This window comes from Centrocercus urophasianus, unplaced genomic scaffold (assembly GCF_019232065.1).
Source record: "Centrocercus urophasianus isolate 14NV4802_14NV808 unplaced genomic scaffold, USGS_Curo_1.0 seq_15, whole genome shotgun sequence".
NCBI lineage: Eukaryota > Metazoa > Chordata > Aves > Galliformes > Phasianidae > Centrocercus > Centrocercus urophasianus.
Genome location: NW_024884697.1, coordinates 32,889,398 through 32,906,605, shown reverse-complemented (window position 1 = coordinate 32,906,605; position 17,208 = coordinate 32,889,398).

Here is a 17,208-nt window from a genome sequence, read left to right as displayed (position 1 = left end):
CCAGCAGCCAACAGTTGAGCTGTTGCATTGCCTACAGAGCAAGTTGCTTGTATTAGCTGTAATTTTTGTAGTGGCTAAATGACAGGTCCTGCTTTTAACATCTCTCCTTTGGGCAGGATGTCTTGTTGTTCTCCAAATCCTCTTACGTAGATTTCTGCTGGGCTTTCTTTCACCTGCCATTGTTGTTCTGCTAGGATCTGCTTCAGCAATTCAAATTTTAATTCTTCTCTTTTCCTTCAGGAAAAATAGCTTTGAAATTCATGTTTTCAATCAACTTTCATTTTTGTAGTTTCTATCCTTCTGTCAGAGTCATAACTAGAATAATAATTAACTACAAAAGCAGGAAAGAATTACTATTTCTCTTGCAGTAAGGGGAAGACTGATAAAGTTGCTCTTCTGCTAGCTTTGTTTTAAGAAATTAAAATAATGTGCATGTCACTTGAAAAATAGAGATGTCAAGCTCTTGAACATAATGATTTGAGGGTGGGCTTATTTGCAGTCATGTTCCTTTTTGATCAACTTCAGTGCTAGCATGTGGCAAAAGTTCATATGGAATATTTTGTGGAAATGAGTGGCAGAAACATATCTAATCAATAGATGCCCGCTTCTATTGTATAATGGTTGGTTATGTGAAGCTGATTTCAGTTGTGGCCACAAAAGTCACCTTGTTGCTCTTGAATTGACATTTAGAAGTGATGCCATTCTTCTGCTTTTCACGTAGATTTTCTTGGGATAGTTATCTGAGAGCAAAATCTGACAGAAGTACCAAACAGTGATACACATTCATCAGACTTATTCTGTGTATGTATATAAATTTTATATTTAAAAGTTTTTATGCAAGAACTAGAACATAAAATGGGTTTCTGACTATATATGCAAATGCATGCATGCACAAACACAGATGTCGATGTGCATATGAAATTATTGTAAAAATAAAAACTGCTTCTGAGTTGCATTTCTGTATTATAACTAAAAGAAAGTTCAGCTGGAAATCCAGTGTCAGCAGGCTGTCTCTGTATTTTTAGGATGATGTGACCATGTTGTGTCTTATAGGAATGATGCTGTGCCAAGGCTTTCAGTGAGGGTTATTGGTGGAGTCTCAGTACTGACTGACCTTTTCTAGGACTTCCTGTGCACTGCTTTGAGCCTGTCCCAAAGGTACACTCAAGGTCTCATGTACATGAAGCTCTGGAAAGTCTGGGCCTGCCATGGAAATTTTCTCTTACTTGTTCATCATATCTTATACATGGTGAGCTGCTGATTGCATCAAGGCATTCTTCAGTTGAGATTTAGAGTGTTTTGTTGTGTATGTGTTTGTTTGTTTTTGTTTGTATTTTAAATGTATCTTAATCATAGAATGGTTTGGGTTGGAAGGAACCATTAAGATCCTCTAGTTCCATCCCCTTGCTATAGGCAGGGACTCCTCGCTCTGGACCAGATTGCTCACAGCCCCATGCAGCCTGGCCTGGAATGCTTCCAGGGAGGGGGCATTCACAACCTCTCTGGGTAACCTGTTCCACTGTCTCACCACCCTCACAGCAAATAATTTCTTCCTAATATCTAGTCTAAACCTACCCTCTTCCAGTTTAAAGCCATTTCCCTTTGTTCTGTTGCTACATGCCCTTATGAGAAATCCCTCCCCAGCTTTCCTGTAGGCCCCCTTAAGGTAGCAGAACGCTGCTGTAAGATCTCTCAGAGCCTTCTCCTCTCCTGGCTGAAGAGCCCCAGCTCTCCCAGCCTGATTCCGTAGGGGAAGTGCTACCAACCCTCTGATCATCTTTGTGGCCCTCCTCTGGACCTGCTCCAACAGCCCCATGTCTTTCTTGTGTTGTTGGTCCTGGAACTGGATACAGTACTCCAGGTGGGGTCTCGTGATAGCAGAATGGAAAGGCAGAATCACCTCCCTCTACCCACTTGTCACAGTGCTCTTGATGCAACCCAGGATATGGTTGGCTTTCTGGGCTGCAGAAGCCCATTGCTGGCTCATGTTGAGTCTTTCATCAATCAGCACCCCCAAATCCTTCTCATCGGAACTGCTCTCAAGGCATTAATGCTGTCTTGTGTTTTATTTTTGGAAGTGGAAATGGATTACTTTGCTTGAGGTCTTTTATTGTGTGTACTTACTGTCTTCATATGCACTGTGGCTCTTACTTCACCAGACTTGATGTCTGCCTGTTGAAAACTGTTGTCAATCAGTAGCCATTGTCATGTAGCTGTGTTCTTTGAGATGCTGTCATTATTGACAGTGAGTTTTGTGGATGCTTATTTCCTGTTTCAAGCACTTTATTGCATATTTACTTGCAGGCATTTGAATTGTCTGGCTTCGTTGAACTTGAGCTTGGAATTGCTGATTCTGTGTCTTTAGCATAGACTGTCCTTTTAAATAAAAGAAACAAATGCTATCATGAGGGTATGGCTGCTCTTTCCAGGATGGGAGAGAATGGGCTTTACTGCTTCTCAAAGTTTTGCCTGAGGTTGCTCAGGTATAATTGTGACATTTTAGATAATTGTTTGAAGTTCACGCTCTTGCTTTTTTCCCCTCCGTTTTCCTACGTACTGGGAACTGTTAAAAAAATTAATTGAACAAAAATTCTGTCTCTCCATTTTCTGCTTTGCTGGTGACATGTTTGTACGTGATTGTGGTTTTAAGTGTTTCTTGGAACAGGCTCAGTTTGTGTGCTCGACTAAACTGAGTGGGCTACATGGAGGGAAGGAGGTTTGTCTCCCTGCACATCTCCCTGTCTTGTAATAAATCCTACACAATCCCGAAATGTTCCCCTCCACATCACAAACCCCACACCCCTATGTAGTGGCCCCACGTAGTCTGAAACGTGACTGAGGAGGTGCTTGACATGGGCTCTGTGCCTGGGCAGTGGGGCTGAGATGTCCTGGGAGGGCCTGGGCTGGGGTTTGGTGGTAGCAGTCCTTCACTTCCACATACCGTTGTCCTCTGGTAGCCTCTGTGCTGAGCAGCCCAACGGGATTATTTGAGTTCCCCTTCCTGCATCTCTTTCTGCTCCTTTGCAGGTGTGCAAATAAGTTTTTAATCACATAACTGAATATGACTATAATCCTGAAATTATAGTTCCCAGTGGTAACAGTCAGATTAGAGCCCATTATTTCACGTGTGGCATTAGAATCATAGACAGCCTGAGTGGGAAGGGACTCACAAGGGTCAACTCCTGGCTCCACACTGGACAGCCCAAAAATCTATATTAGAGCTTATTCTTTTTTTTTTTCCCATGTTCATGGACTTTCATCAGTGTGTTTGTCAACAAAGCTTGCATTTCACTGGGATTATTTTCCCCTGGTGTTATTCAGAATATGCTGACTCACGTAGATCTTAATGCAGATCTGCAGAGCTCTACTGATGACTTTCCTCTGAGAGCTGAGCACCAGTTTGAGGCTTGTCATAGTCAATGATGCTTTTGTCACTTTCTCTTGGAAATTGCTTCCTATTACCTTTTTAAAATCAGAATCTACGTACACAACAGTTTTATTTCATCGTTCATAATAATTTCCCCAACTCTTGTAATTTCCTGAATTACTCCTGTCTTTTTTTCATCTAAGGAGATTTCTACATACCTCTGCTAAGCAGATTGAATATATTCAGCTTTTCAGAGTTTCCTTTGTAAATCTCCAGTCCTGGAGACTTCCCACGGGGTTCCAGCAGAACCGACTGCCCTGCTTTATTGACAAGAGATGCATCTCACGTCACTGTTTTGTGTTATGTGGGAACAGTGGCAGTGCAGGATGAGTCACCTCATGGGCTGACGGGCTGTCCCTGATGGCTGGTACCAAAGGCTTCAGGGTTAAAGTCCTTTGGGCAGATAAACATGCATATGGGAATTTTTTCTTTTCCTATCCCCAAGCTATTAGTGATCAGCTTCTGTCTGGAATTTCTGTCATTGGCAGAAATGGAAATGCTTGCTCTCTGCCAGAACTGCGCTGGGGGATGAACACGTGCTGGTATAGGAATCCTGTAAAAAAACTGCCCAGGGCTCTGGAAATAATTGCTAATGTAACTTAGCACAGTGGTTCTGTGAGGATGGTTGAATATCTGTTGTTTTGTTACACTAGCAAAAACTTCATATCCCTCCTAAATCAGTTTCTGAAGTTGCAGCATGTCACCTCTTGCCTCTTTCAGGTACCAAGTTATTACCAGCTGTGTTCTGAGACGTGGAAGTTTGTTGTGAAGAGAGATAAATAAAGGGTTTGGAATCAAACAGGATTTTGTATGCCAAAGTGTTTTACAAAAGTGGGTAATTCGGCTGAGCTTTTATAGAGTTGGCAGTAGATCTCTGAAAGGCTCTCCCTGTGAGCAGTGTGGTGCACCTGGACAGTTTTTGTTACCTTGCAGCTTTGGGTGGCTCTTCCTGTGGGTGGTGCTGAGCCCATGATTGTGGGGAAAGGGCTGCTGTCTTCTGTTTTCCTGTGGATTTAAGGAAAAACATGCAAAGGTGGAAACTGCTGTTTGGAAGCTTTAAGCAAGACCAGTCTCTCACTGTGGCAAGCAGTACATGCATGCAGAAAGAGCCTGTTTGTGTTGTTATACACAGCAGGCAAAGAACAGGCAAGGAGAAGCTCTTCTATTGCCTTTTGAAAGATGATTGAAGCAAGGGGGGACTTAACACTGAACCTTGAGACTGGGAGAGGGGAGGAAGCCCAGGTGTTTAGAGTAGAGTTTCTCTGTGGCTTTGGGGAAATTAGTCCACTCATCTCATCAGGAATTGATTCTGGCAAATGACGGGTAAACGTTACGACACATTACTGTCTTGCTTATAAATTCTCTCTCTTCTTCTCTTTATGTCTCTCTGTCACTGTGTGTCTGTCTATAAAATGTGTATGGTGATTTGTGTATTTAAACACACTGCGAGCTAACAGTATAATTCAGAAATGACAAATGAGCATCAGTTACAATATGGAACTGATTATTGCACAGTGAAAAGAAGTACCTGGTTGCAAAAAGCGTTTGGGAAATGATGAGAGGAAGTGCAGCAATCGGAGATAAACTGGGACCCAGCTATTTGCACAATTCAGCAAACCTAAAAAATGATGCATCTGCCACTCTCTTCTAGGATCTTGGAATATCATAAATAGTTAACTTTGCGTTCTCTGCTTTAGGACGTTGCCAAAAGCATTAAAAGAATTGCTGTCCTAAATTAATTAACTTTTGTTTGTTGAATCTGTAGTGTGGAATACAAATGTCAGTTTTATTCAGACAGAAGGAAAGATTCGTCTCCAGGCCAGAACTGATTTTACCCTGCCTTAACGAGTTGTATCTTTCCACTTGACCTGAAAGAGAATTTTTTTTGTAATTGCTTCAGGCCACATATAACCCCATCGTTTGCAGCAGTGCAATTTAATGGATTTAATGTAAACTACTGGAAGCTGTTTGATGATATGTTTGACCTAACCATGGGGGGCTGGAAAAAAAAAAAAAAAAAAAAAAAAAAGAAATCAGAATCATAGGATGGCCTGGGTTGAAAAGGACCACAGTGATCATCTAGTTTGAACCCCCCTGCCGTGTGCAGGGTCACCAACCACCAGACCAGGCTGCCCAGAGCCACATCCAGCCTGGCCTTGAATGCCTCCAGGGATGGGGCATCCACAGCCTCCTTGGGAAACTTGCTCCAGGGTGTCATCACCCTCTGTGTGAAAAAGAAGTTAAAAAACCAAAACATAACACCAAAAACCACCGCCAAAAAAGTTTACTTGGCCTTCAGATAAAGTATGAAATACAAGCTAATAGAGACAAAGCAGTTCTAAATGACAGTGTTTGTGCTGGTGAGTGACCTGCATGACCTCCTCCCCTTGCCTGCCTGCTCCCTGTGTGGCCGAAGCTGGTGGCCACGTCTCTTGGGGCACAGCCTGAGGAGGGCTTGGTGGCTCGAGTGCTCGTGTCCCATGTCCTGGTTCTGCTCACCTGGTGGGACAGCACACACTCTCCATCCCTGTCAGAGCCTGTGATGCTGAGTGACAGCTAGTGCCAAATAGCTTGCTGTCACTTGAATTCTAAGGCCCTGTGAGATCTTCACCCATGGGGACAAAGCATGTCACTCACTGTACATTCTGTGCGCTATAGGTAAAGGAAAAATAGATGGTCCCAATAAAATCCTGAAAGTTCTCCAAAGCATTGCTCAGGTAGTTTTTCAGGATAAGCATGTGGGCTCTGTGGAACATGTGGTCCACTGCATAACTTTGGTGAACACGGAGGCTGTGCCATTGCAGAAGTGTCTACTTTTGGCACCTCTGCACTCAGGCGTTCATTCTCTGTTTTCTCTTAATCTGAATTTTTGTAAAATTTTATAAAATAAAAAAAATAATCATTTTGTCCTCTAAGGGTGACACATTCTGCAGCAGTGAGCAGTACGTTTATATTATTCACTAGTTCAAAATGTTTCAGTATATTGACTTTTCAGTGCACTGAACTTGCATTTACCTGGTTGCTTGTCATGGACTTCTGTGTCTTGCTTGGTTCCTTCACAGCTGGCACTTTAAGCTGCGTTAGGAGTAGTCAGGGTGATTTATATCTGAGAGGGCTTGAGTTGTGACAGTGCTGTTGGAGCAGTGATGACTGTAAGCAGCTGAGTCAGCACATCCTGCCAAGAGGGAGCATCAGTTGTCTCATGCCATCCATTTCTTCATAACTTAGTGTGGAGCAATGAAATATGCAAACTTACTAACTACTGCAAGTTACATTTTCCTGCTTTATTTAGCACCAATTTTTAAAGGGGCTTAACATCCTGTTGTGTTTGTGCTGGTAAGGAGTACATTTTTTAAAATGGCAGCAGCAGAACCTCCAGGTGAGGTGGGATTCGTAAGAGCCTTCCTCCTGCTCGCTTCTCTGCACTCCCTCTCTCGTTAATGAATTCAGGGAAACTTAGTTTATTCAGATGAACTTCACATTACCTGGTGTGACCTGAGGTCCTTTTTCACTTGTACGTAATTAACATAACCTCAAACTAGAAATACACAATATAGTGTCTCATCACAAAAGCCAGCTAACTGTAAAAGCTGATAATGTTTGTAAAGCACGTTAAGCTCCTTGGGTGAAAGGTACCATAGAAATGCAAAGTATTAAGCCAGTAGTTTAATTATAAGATAAGAAGTAATTGAAATTTTCCAGCATAGTTGCATGTGGAAGACAGTCTGGTGATTTGCTTTGTAATATTTAGGTCAGTGAATTGAGATGCTTTTCTAAACCCTTTATGAATATTCTCTCGTTTAAGTGCATTGCTCGAAGGTGTTTGATACATTTATTTGGCTGGCTGATACTGCAGTTTAAAAATACCACAATTCAAGCAGCAGAGAAGTGCCGTATCGAAACCTTTGAAATAGCCAGCCTTCATCCTTCAAAATGACATTTATTGTGCTATAATAATTGTAGAAGTACTGAATTTGCTCCAATTGATTTTTTGAATAGTATACTGCTCGTTTAATACACAACGCTCCCAGAATTTTAATCTCCCCGTCCTCTTGTGGTTTATGATTTGGTGCAGATTTCCCTTGAGATATTTTCCCTTGCCTTCTGTATGTCTATATAAAACCTGAACGTTTTACTGTGAGCATTAAATCCCACTTTGTGGCACTTACTGTGCTGTCAGATAGAACAATTCCTAATTTGAAATCAGCACTTTCATGCGACATTAGATGCTGAAAACTTCTGTATTATGTGCATTCATGAAAAAGTAGCCTGTAGCAGCTGTTATCTTCACTGTGGGCTGTGCGTGTCGCACCATGGTGGTTCCTTCCCATCACTGCCTGCAATGATGAGGACTGGGGCTGGAGGGTCCCAGCATCCTGGTCTCTGTTTCTGGGCTGCTGTCCTGCTTTGAAATGGTGTTGAGTGGGGCAAAGAGGGCCTTGAGCCTACCGTGTGCCCTCCCAGACACAGCACCCTGCATGGTCCCCTGCAGCTCTTCTCCTCCTGCAGTCATGGCAACACCACAGGACCAGCCAGCAGCTGCTTCCCAGCCCAGAGCATCCTCTGTGACTGCCAGTGGGAAGTGGAAACTCACCAGAGACCCTGCGTCTGGCTATGTGATGATATGGTTTAGCTAGAAAATAAGTGGTAACGGCTTTGAAATCTTTCTGTAATTTTGTTTTGTGCAATAATCCTTCTGGAAAGGGAGATCTCGTCCTTTTTTCCCTGAGCACATTGCACTCCTTAGTGATTTTCATGTGGCACCCTGGAGGAAGAGCCGTGCCTTGCTATGCAGGGCTGTGACTTGCTGCAGCAGTGTCAGTGTTTGTGAAGGTGTGCTGCAGAAGCAGAGCTTTCGAAGGTGCCTTTGCCAGAAAGCTGCCAACTGGGCAGAGACACTGCTTTAGGTCAGTGCTCAGGCAGTAGTACTTCTGCAGTAAAAGCTCATCTCTGACATGGGGCAGCCTCGAATGCGCAATTTTAGGGGGACCTACGTTTGGCAGAACTGTAAAGAAAAGACTTTGTAGTTAGTAACGTGAAGAGATTTCCCTTTTAAAATTCTAATCTGGCAGGGGATTCATAATTCTACAGCTTGAATTTGAAAATCAGGGGGAGTTTTTCCTCTTCAAAAACTGTCTGTGCAGTTACAGAAATGTAAGGATTAACTTAATTTTGGAAAGATGTGTCTTCAAGCTTTTGGTGTTTTGGACGATTAGATGCTTTCACTGTTTTTTGTCTGTTCTGATTTTAATGTGAAATCCTAAGACCATGTGTGGCTATCTTGTTTAGTATTTTTGTAGCAAGTGATGGTGCTTTGGTGTTCCCAGCTCTGATGTGATTGTGCTGAGAAGCATCTGCTGTAAGCCTCACAGACCTGTTGCAGCTCATTGCCTTTCTGTTGCATGGAGAGACTAAGGGACCATTAATTCTCTGAAGATGGTCTGAGGTGTCAGGTGCCCTCCAAGGGATGGAAATGATTTGCTTCTGGCTTCATACAGCTTTTCTCTGAGCTCTGACTCTGTGAGTGTTGATCACAGATGTTGATGTTTGCGTCCTCTGTTTTGTATTTAGGGGGAAAGCCTCGGAATGCCTCGGAAGGAGGAAATTCTTCTGAGTGGCATTTATAATCCCCCTCCTTTCCCATTCTCTCTGGCCTTCGATCTCTGTTCCTGCAGTGCTGGCTGTGTTTCTGAGGCTGCCCCTTGTTGCTGGGGCTGCTGGGCTGGGCTCCTCTTCCAGCACTGAGGCGATGGATGTGGGGCAGCCTCAGTCACCCCGGCACATGGAGCGGCGATGTGTGAAGTGCTGCATGAGGTGCCTGATGCCTGGCAGACCTGCCGGTTGAGGTCCACAGACCCGCATTGACCCGGCTGTTGTAGCACCAGTGCTTTCCTGATGTCATTCTCCAGCAATGACTGCACTCTCGGCCCCTGTAAAAAGACTCATAAAACGTGGAGGAGTCGGTTCCAGCATCTCAGAATGGCACTAATAAGCTAATGCCTATTGTTTTATTGGAACTGTAGAATCAAAAATATCCCAACTTGGAAGGGACCTGCATGGATTACAGGATGCAGCTCCTGGCTCCGCGCAGAACCACCGTAATTGAAACCCTGTGTCTGAGAGCACTGTCCGGGTGCCCCCTGAACTCCAGCTCTCGGGGCTGTGCCTGCTGCCCTGCGCAGCCCATTTCCTGGCCCCGCCCTCTGATGCAGCCCCTTTCCCTGACCCCCGGCTGCCCTCCCCTGACGCAGCTCCATGCCGTTCCCTGAGGCCCTGTCGCTGTCACACAGAGCAGAGCTCAGCACGGCCCTCTTGAGGCCAAAGCTGTGTGGCTTTTTTCTGAATGTGGGCTACCGTGGTTCTCTGCCTCTCTATGCTTCCCTACTTGCCTATGGTGAGGCCACAGAGTTAAAACCTGTGGCTTCTGATGTAGTGTACGGGGAGTAAATAACGCGTTGAGTGTGCTGGGTATGCGGAGGCCACCATGTACTGTGTTTATCAGCAGTTTGTTTGTTTGACTTATGACTTTGTTATGGATTGAAACTGTGCTTAAGTGTTCACAATCTAATCGTGAAAACTGTGCAATTTTGAGAGAGACTCAAATGCAAGGATGTGGGCTAGACCTGTGCTTTAAAGAGGAAATGGTGTCAAACATTCAAGTCCTGACTTTAGTCATGCTCAAAGCAGGAAGGAGTTGAAAGTGAATTTATTTAATTTAACATTAACATTACTTTGATCATCTTCTGATTTCTCTCTTGCTTTGAATGACAAATATTCCTATATTGCTTATGCACTCAAATTATTTGTTTACATACTCATTTTCTTTCATTCCTTGGTAGCCTTGTGTCAGAGGGAATTCAGACAGCAGCTGAAACTTTATTGCTGCATATACAAATGAATACTATCATGCTTCATGGACCATGAAGTTTGGATTGTATCTAGTAAATGAGTAAGTGGTTTTCATAAATAATTAGTCTTCTGCTTAATTAAAGGACTAGCTTTTCCAGCACATTTGTCACGTGATATATGCATATGGTGATGCTGTTTTTAATGGACTGTGGGCAATAATCAGCTTGCTTAAACTTTTTAGCCAATACTGCCTCATCATACAAACAGTAGCTGATGAATTTAATTTGCTGTGTAGTGAGTACAGATTAAATGAGAATTCCTTGGAAGAGAAGATGTTATTTGGAAACTTACACTGCCGCTAGACCTGGTTTTACTGGTGGAAACTGCTTTCTAACCATTACTGTCTCTTAAATAGCTCAGTTAGAAATCCTAAAGCCAGATGAAATTTAATTTATCATGGCATTTCACTGTTGTTGGTAGACTCTCTCTACTTTGACTTTACGTTCAGTTTAATTACCAAATAGCTTCTGCTTTTTGCGGAGCACTGGAAAGCTAAAACACAATGCATTTATTTATCGGCGTTTCTCCTCTATCAATTTTTTCGTGTATTAACACCACCCCTTCCACCTCCCATCCAAGATTTGGTTAGAAGCTTTTGCCAAAAGAAAATGTCTCAGTCGCTTATTAAAAAGATTATCATTTGTGTTATGGAATCTCAAAGAAGGTTTGCAGCAGTGTGCATATCACTGAAAGGCAGGCACATATCACAACTTTTCTTCCACCAGGAGAACTGCTGGTAGTTTGAACGGCATCACCCTGTTTTTGGTTGTGGACTTTTTTGTTTGTTTGAAGTCTGTGATCTCATTTGGAGTTTTTGCATTGGTAAAATTTACATCTTCAGAAAATGGTACAGTAGTGCGTGTGTGTATACATGCCTTTCTGTAGAATGAAACTCCAGTAAAGAAATATGAAAAGAACCAAAAGAACCAACACAAAGCAGCATTTTGCCAGTTTATTTTTTGGATAGACTCATGTCCTGTTCATAGAATCGTAGAATGGCCTGGGTTGAAAAGGACCACAAAGGAGTTTCAACCTCCTTGCTGTGTGCAGGGTCACCAACCACCAGACCAGGCTGCCCAGAGCCACATCCAGCCTGGCCTTGAATGCCTCCAGGGATGGGGCATCCACAACCTCCTTGGGCAACCTGTTCCAGTGCGTCACCACCCTCTGTGTGAAAATATTTAACCTAAACCTCCCCTGTCTCAATTTAAAACCATTCCCCCTTGTCCTGTCACTATCCACCTTTGTAAACAGCCGTTCCCTCTCTTGTTCATATGCTCCCTTCAAGTACTGGAAGGCCACAGTGAGGTCTCCCTGGAACTTTCTGTTTAAGCTAAACAAACCCAGTTCCCTCAACCTTTCTTCACAGGAGAGGTGCTTCAGCCCTCTGATTATCTTAGTGGATCCGCATCCCACCTCCTTTTTGATGGAAAAGCATTTATTAGTACCTCCCAGTTGTTTTCCCAATTGCAGTACTAATATATGTATTATTTCTTGGTAATTTGGCGAATGTGCTACTGATTTAATGTGCATTTGATCATAAGCCTCAGCTTAGAAAGGAAAGAAAAGCCGTTTTTTAGAAGGTGCTTTTCTAACAGTGATTGTACAGTTCAGTTTCACTAGCCCATGGAATTCTGTGAGCATGCAATTATATTGAAGTGGTGATTTTGTGTGGGCTGTTACCCAAACCTCTCCAATCACGGGTGAAGTATGAGCCCTGTGCTTGAAGGGAAGGTGTGCCAGAAAGGGTTGTACCTCTCCACTAGTCCTGTAAAAAACTCTCCTGTGCAAAGCCCAATTATGTCATCAGCCCTTTGGTAGATTTAGGCAAACCTCTAGAGCTTCTCATTCAAAAAATAAAAATAAGAAATTTTTGCATCCACAGGTTGTGTTGTGCACAGTAAAGAAATGATAGGACAAGGAAAAAAAAAAAGACTCAGACTTGAATCTAATCTGCACAACAATATTTTCTTTAAAACTTGAGGTTTTCCCTCTAACTCTAGCCATAGCCATTGATTTTTAGCTCTTAAATGGTGCTTGCTGTCATTTCTTTTTCCTTCTCTTATTAGCTAATTATTAACCCTTTTTTACCTTGCTCCCAGTTCTCAGCTTCTGAAAATCACTCTATTTTTGCTGTGAAGCCTAGAGACTTTTTGATGATAGTGTTTCCTTCCATCCTTGATTTGTATGCCTGTGGAATGAGTGCTGCTGGTCTGTGGAGAGCTGAGGACAGCTCTTCAGATGCTGGATGCCTTTGTTTCCTGACAGATGTTCTCTGTTGTTTGGACTGTACCTTTATCCCTTTCTTCACATCATGTTCCTTTGGAATAACTATTTGGAGTTAAGAAGAGTAAAAATAAACTGAAGTGCTCATAGTATTTGTGAAAAAAACACATTTGACCTCTTACTGTTTTGAAGCCCAAAGCAATGTATGCTTTGTGGCAGCCAGTCCTTGGAGAGTGGCAAAGCTACACCTTTAAGCATGAGACTTTTTCTTCACCTTTTCAGATGTTATATTAAACCAAAGAAAACCATCGGTGTTTTCATTTATTTGTTTATATATTTTTAAATTCTACAGGCATCTATTTTCTTTTCACTGACTGCTGTCCTTTTCATGAAATCAAAGAATGGTTTGGGCTGAGAAGGACCTCAAAGATCATCTAGCTCTAAGCCCCTGTCATGGGCAGTTGGCACCCACTGGCTCAGGATGCCCAGGGCCCCATCCAACCTGGCCTTGAACACCTCCAGGGATGGGGCATCTGCAGCTTCTTGGAGTGTTTTTTCTTTTTTTTTTTTTTTTTTCCTTTCCAAGAACTATATGTTTGCTAATGAAAATACAAGTAACAAAACCAAAGAATAAGGCATCTTTCAGTTTTAAGGAGTGTCTTGCAGTATGGCATGGAGTTGTTTGTGTGCTCTCAGTAGTGCCCTGCCAGCAGTGGGCTGCCTCCTTTGCAGTCCAGGTGTTCCCACAAACAGAAACAGCCTGTGGGTTCTTCATGTTTCAGTGTTCTTGGAAGCAGTAGGAATATGGGATTCCTTAAACTGTGTTCTGGGACAGCAGTTTGTAGCCTAGCATTATAGCCAACTTTGAGGCATGCTGTTGCTAAATGATCCTGCTTGTAAAAGATGTATGCATGTGCCTCTGTGAGGCACTGGTTAGGGATGATATATTCTGATAGATGCTACTGGAGAAGGCCAGCGCTGGTGCTGTTTTAGTTTAAGATTGCAAATGTGGTTTCATAAACTGAGCTTGGAGGGGTTGGGTGTATCAGAACGGGAGTACCTTGTTGGCAGCAGAGATGGGAGTTGGCACTTGGGCAGGGCCAAGACAGCTGTGCTGGTGCTGTCTGCCATTGCTGGTTTGACTGCTGCACACTGCAGGTGTATCTCGTGAGCTTCAGAACAACACAGTCCTCTGAAGAATCAACTTATGATGAGAATTAGGGTGCAGGACAGCAACCTGGGCTAGAAGACTTCTTTTAGTTTGCACTAAACTACAATAGTTTTTCCTTGGTGCCACTCTGAACAGAGTCTTTCACTCCCTATCACTTCCTCAGTGGTGGAGGATGAGCAGTCAGTAAGGCCCCTCCCCAGCTACAGTGATGGACCTTCACACTTTGTGTAATTTTCAAAAGCTCCAAATGTCTGAGTCCTTGGACTTTATTACCTGGTAGGTAAAACCTGTAGACACACTTAAACTGTTTCTGAGCTTGTATGTTCTTTACTTTGTGTAAAAGTGTACCATTTTCAGCATAAAGAATATACACACTTATTGCTGCAGTGTCTTTTACAGCTTTTGTTCTGTTTCTCTGTATATCAAGATTCTTTAAATCTCTTACTCAGACTACTGTGAGCATCCAGAAACTTTGCCTGCAAACTTAATATTGCATTCCTGCCTTAACTGTGCTTCTCTTTTCATCAGTGCTCAAGTTTCATCTGTTTCACTCACATCTCTCATGTGTATATCGTAATGCTATCGATCAATCCTGGCTTGTCTTCCCAGGGATTTCCAGTGCCTGCTGTTCTGCCAGTTGCTAGAAACATCGGGAAGGACCTTGTCTCAGAGTGTGTTCACCATTATACAGCACAGGATAAGATTTTAAGCTGTCAAAGTCTATCAGATAGCACTTACTGACTGCCTCTTTCAGTGATGCTGCCTAGTCACGGCTAATGGGCTCCTTAGTGAAAAAGTGGAAAGGTAAATCGCAGTGATGAGGCGTAACCGTTGGGTGTCTGAGCGTCACAGCTAATGAAGCCTGATTTCATTAGCTGTCTGCTGGCCCTGAAATGCCCCTCTGCCAGCACCCTGGAGGAAATGGCGACCCTTGCAGCGGGCACAGCACCTGGCAGTGGCCACAGCCAAAGTGGTGCTTTATGAGCGGCTGCAGGGTTTCGTGCTCAGTGCAAAATTAGCTAGCAACATTTCTCAGCAGTTGATTTGCAGTAAATTTCAAAGAACGTAATTATTTTTCCCTTTAGTGTTTGGCTGGAATCAGCCAACAGACTTAAAGAATGAGTGGGCAGATAATGTGATAAAATAAGCTTAATTTCCTCAGGGAATCATCTGCATAATTTAAAGAAGGTGTTGTATTTTTTCCCCTGTAGTTCTTAAATTGCGTAACACAAGTTACAGTACAGCATTACATTATAAACATTTATAGTGCTTGAAGGTCTTTATTTGTGAGTGTAGTGAATGATTCCTGCCTGACATGGGGGTTTTGCTGCCTATATGGGTAAGATCTGTCAACATTTTTTTTATCCCTCTTGCTGTTTTCATTGCCAATTTGAATAGTTAGTGACAAATAGGAATGTCCTCTATGTGGGCTGAGGTATTGTTTAAAAAGATTAAAAAAAAAAAAAGAATCTGCATCCAGCCAGACACCTTATCTATCAGAATGAGTGTGTTGCTAATTTGCAGTGTACCACTGCAGCTGGTGTATATTTGTTGGTTTTTTTTTCCCATACCTCATCAGTAGATAGAAATCTTAATGCTGGCTTCAGACAGCAAATCTTATCAGCAGAGCTGTGGAAAGCTTCAGCATCAGGCTGGGGTGTAAAGCTTGAAGATCTGTACAGCTGAAACTTGAGAGGGAAAGGGAAGTTTTCCTGTAACATTTCTGTACTGTCTGATAGTCTGATAGAAAATGACATAACCTTCCTTTCATCATCCAAAGAAGTCAGCCACAATGAAAATGTTTTCCTAGTGGAGGTTGTTTTGTGAAAACAGGCTGACAAAAAAAATTGCTTTCATGTATGTTTATCCTCTACCATATCCTGAGTGTCCTGATTTGCTCAGTTCAGTAATCTCAGGACTTATTCTTGCTACTTTATAGCGTAGGGTCACCTTACTTTACAACCTGGAGTTGCTTAGTTTTCATACAGCTGTCTTCTTACCCATATGGTAGGCTTACGCTCTCCCTCACCTCGACCTGAAACCCAAACTAACCTGCCCATCACTCTGAGCTCTTGTGGTGTCTCTATATAGTGTAAGAGCTGCAGCATTGAGATTCTTATCAGCTGCTTTACTTCTTTTTTTCTTAAGGGCTCTGGATCATGATTTCATTTCCAAGTTAATGTAGATTCACTCCTTTCAGGTGAAGGCTGCACGAAAATCCTATGTGAATAGATTTGCCACATCTGGATTTGAAAAAAAAAAAAAGAGTAATTTTATTGTGCTTCTTGATACTGTATATCATAGATTGCAAATCACACCTGAGTTTATTCATACTTGCTTGCCTTGTTAGCTGTAGTGCCAGTGTATTCTGGAGTATCCATGCCCAGAGATGCTTATGGTCTGTGGGCTCTCTGCCAGTATGGACAAGCTGTGATGTGAAGCCTAGCTTTTTGTATGGAGTCCACAGTTAGTATATGACACACTATTTGACCTTGTATGGCCTGTGGGCAAGTTAACCTCACTTGTTATTTCTTTCTTTCTTGAGGGTAAAACTGTTTTCATCTCCTGGGACATGAAGTCAGCTTCTGAAAGCTTACATTAACAGCCACATCCAAGCTACAGTTGAAGTGGAACAAAATAATGTGTTTATGAACTACAGAGAACAGATATAAAGGGAGCAAAAAAACCACTTCAGTACAAATTTTTCCTATGTTCTGGTTGGATAAACACACCTTAGCAGTCTTAGGGCCTGGTACCGGTTTGGCCCTCATTGAGCTGTAAGAGCACTGGTGAGTGTGGGGCAGCCATTAGGTATCTGTGTGAGCTTTTCTCAATGTTATATTGTGAGCTAAGGCTGTGGGTGCTTACTTGTACAGGGCAACAAAGCTTAAGTCGCAGAACTGGAACAGCTGGAACTGTGGCAGCTGCAAACAAATATTTAGGCCATGAGTTTTTAAACATCAGCAACAAACAGGCTATTTATTGAAAGGAAGACACCTGGAAGAGGCTGTGAGAAAACTGTTACTGTTTTGCTCAAGGAAAATGTCCCGTGTCTCTTGGGAGCTGTCTGTCTGGTCACAGCTTTTTAAAGGAGTTAGATCTGCAATAGTTAAGCTGCTTGTGTCTATTCTGTGTGAGTGTCATCAGTCCAGTTTTGGTAGGGAGGGAGCTGCTTTGCCCTTAGGCAGGTTAACCCACATGGGCAGCCTGCAGTGGGTGTGTGCTTGTGGGTGCTCAGCACCCCAGGGGCATCTGCAGTGTGTAGTCTGTGCAGAGTGGGAGCCCATGGTGGGCTCCCACCCAGCTGGCTTGCTAGAGCAGATGAGTCCTCCGCTGCAGAAGTTTGAGGTAGCTAGGAAGGGATTAAGCTGCTCTCAGCTCTTGTTTTCTTACCGTCCCTCTGTGTCCCTTGACTTTTCTTCTCCTCTTGTGTGACTTTATGGAGGAATAATTTGTCTTAATCTTACTGTGGTGG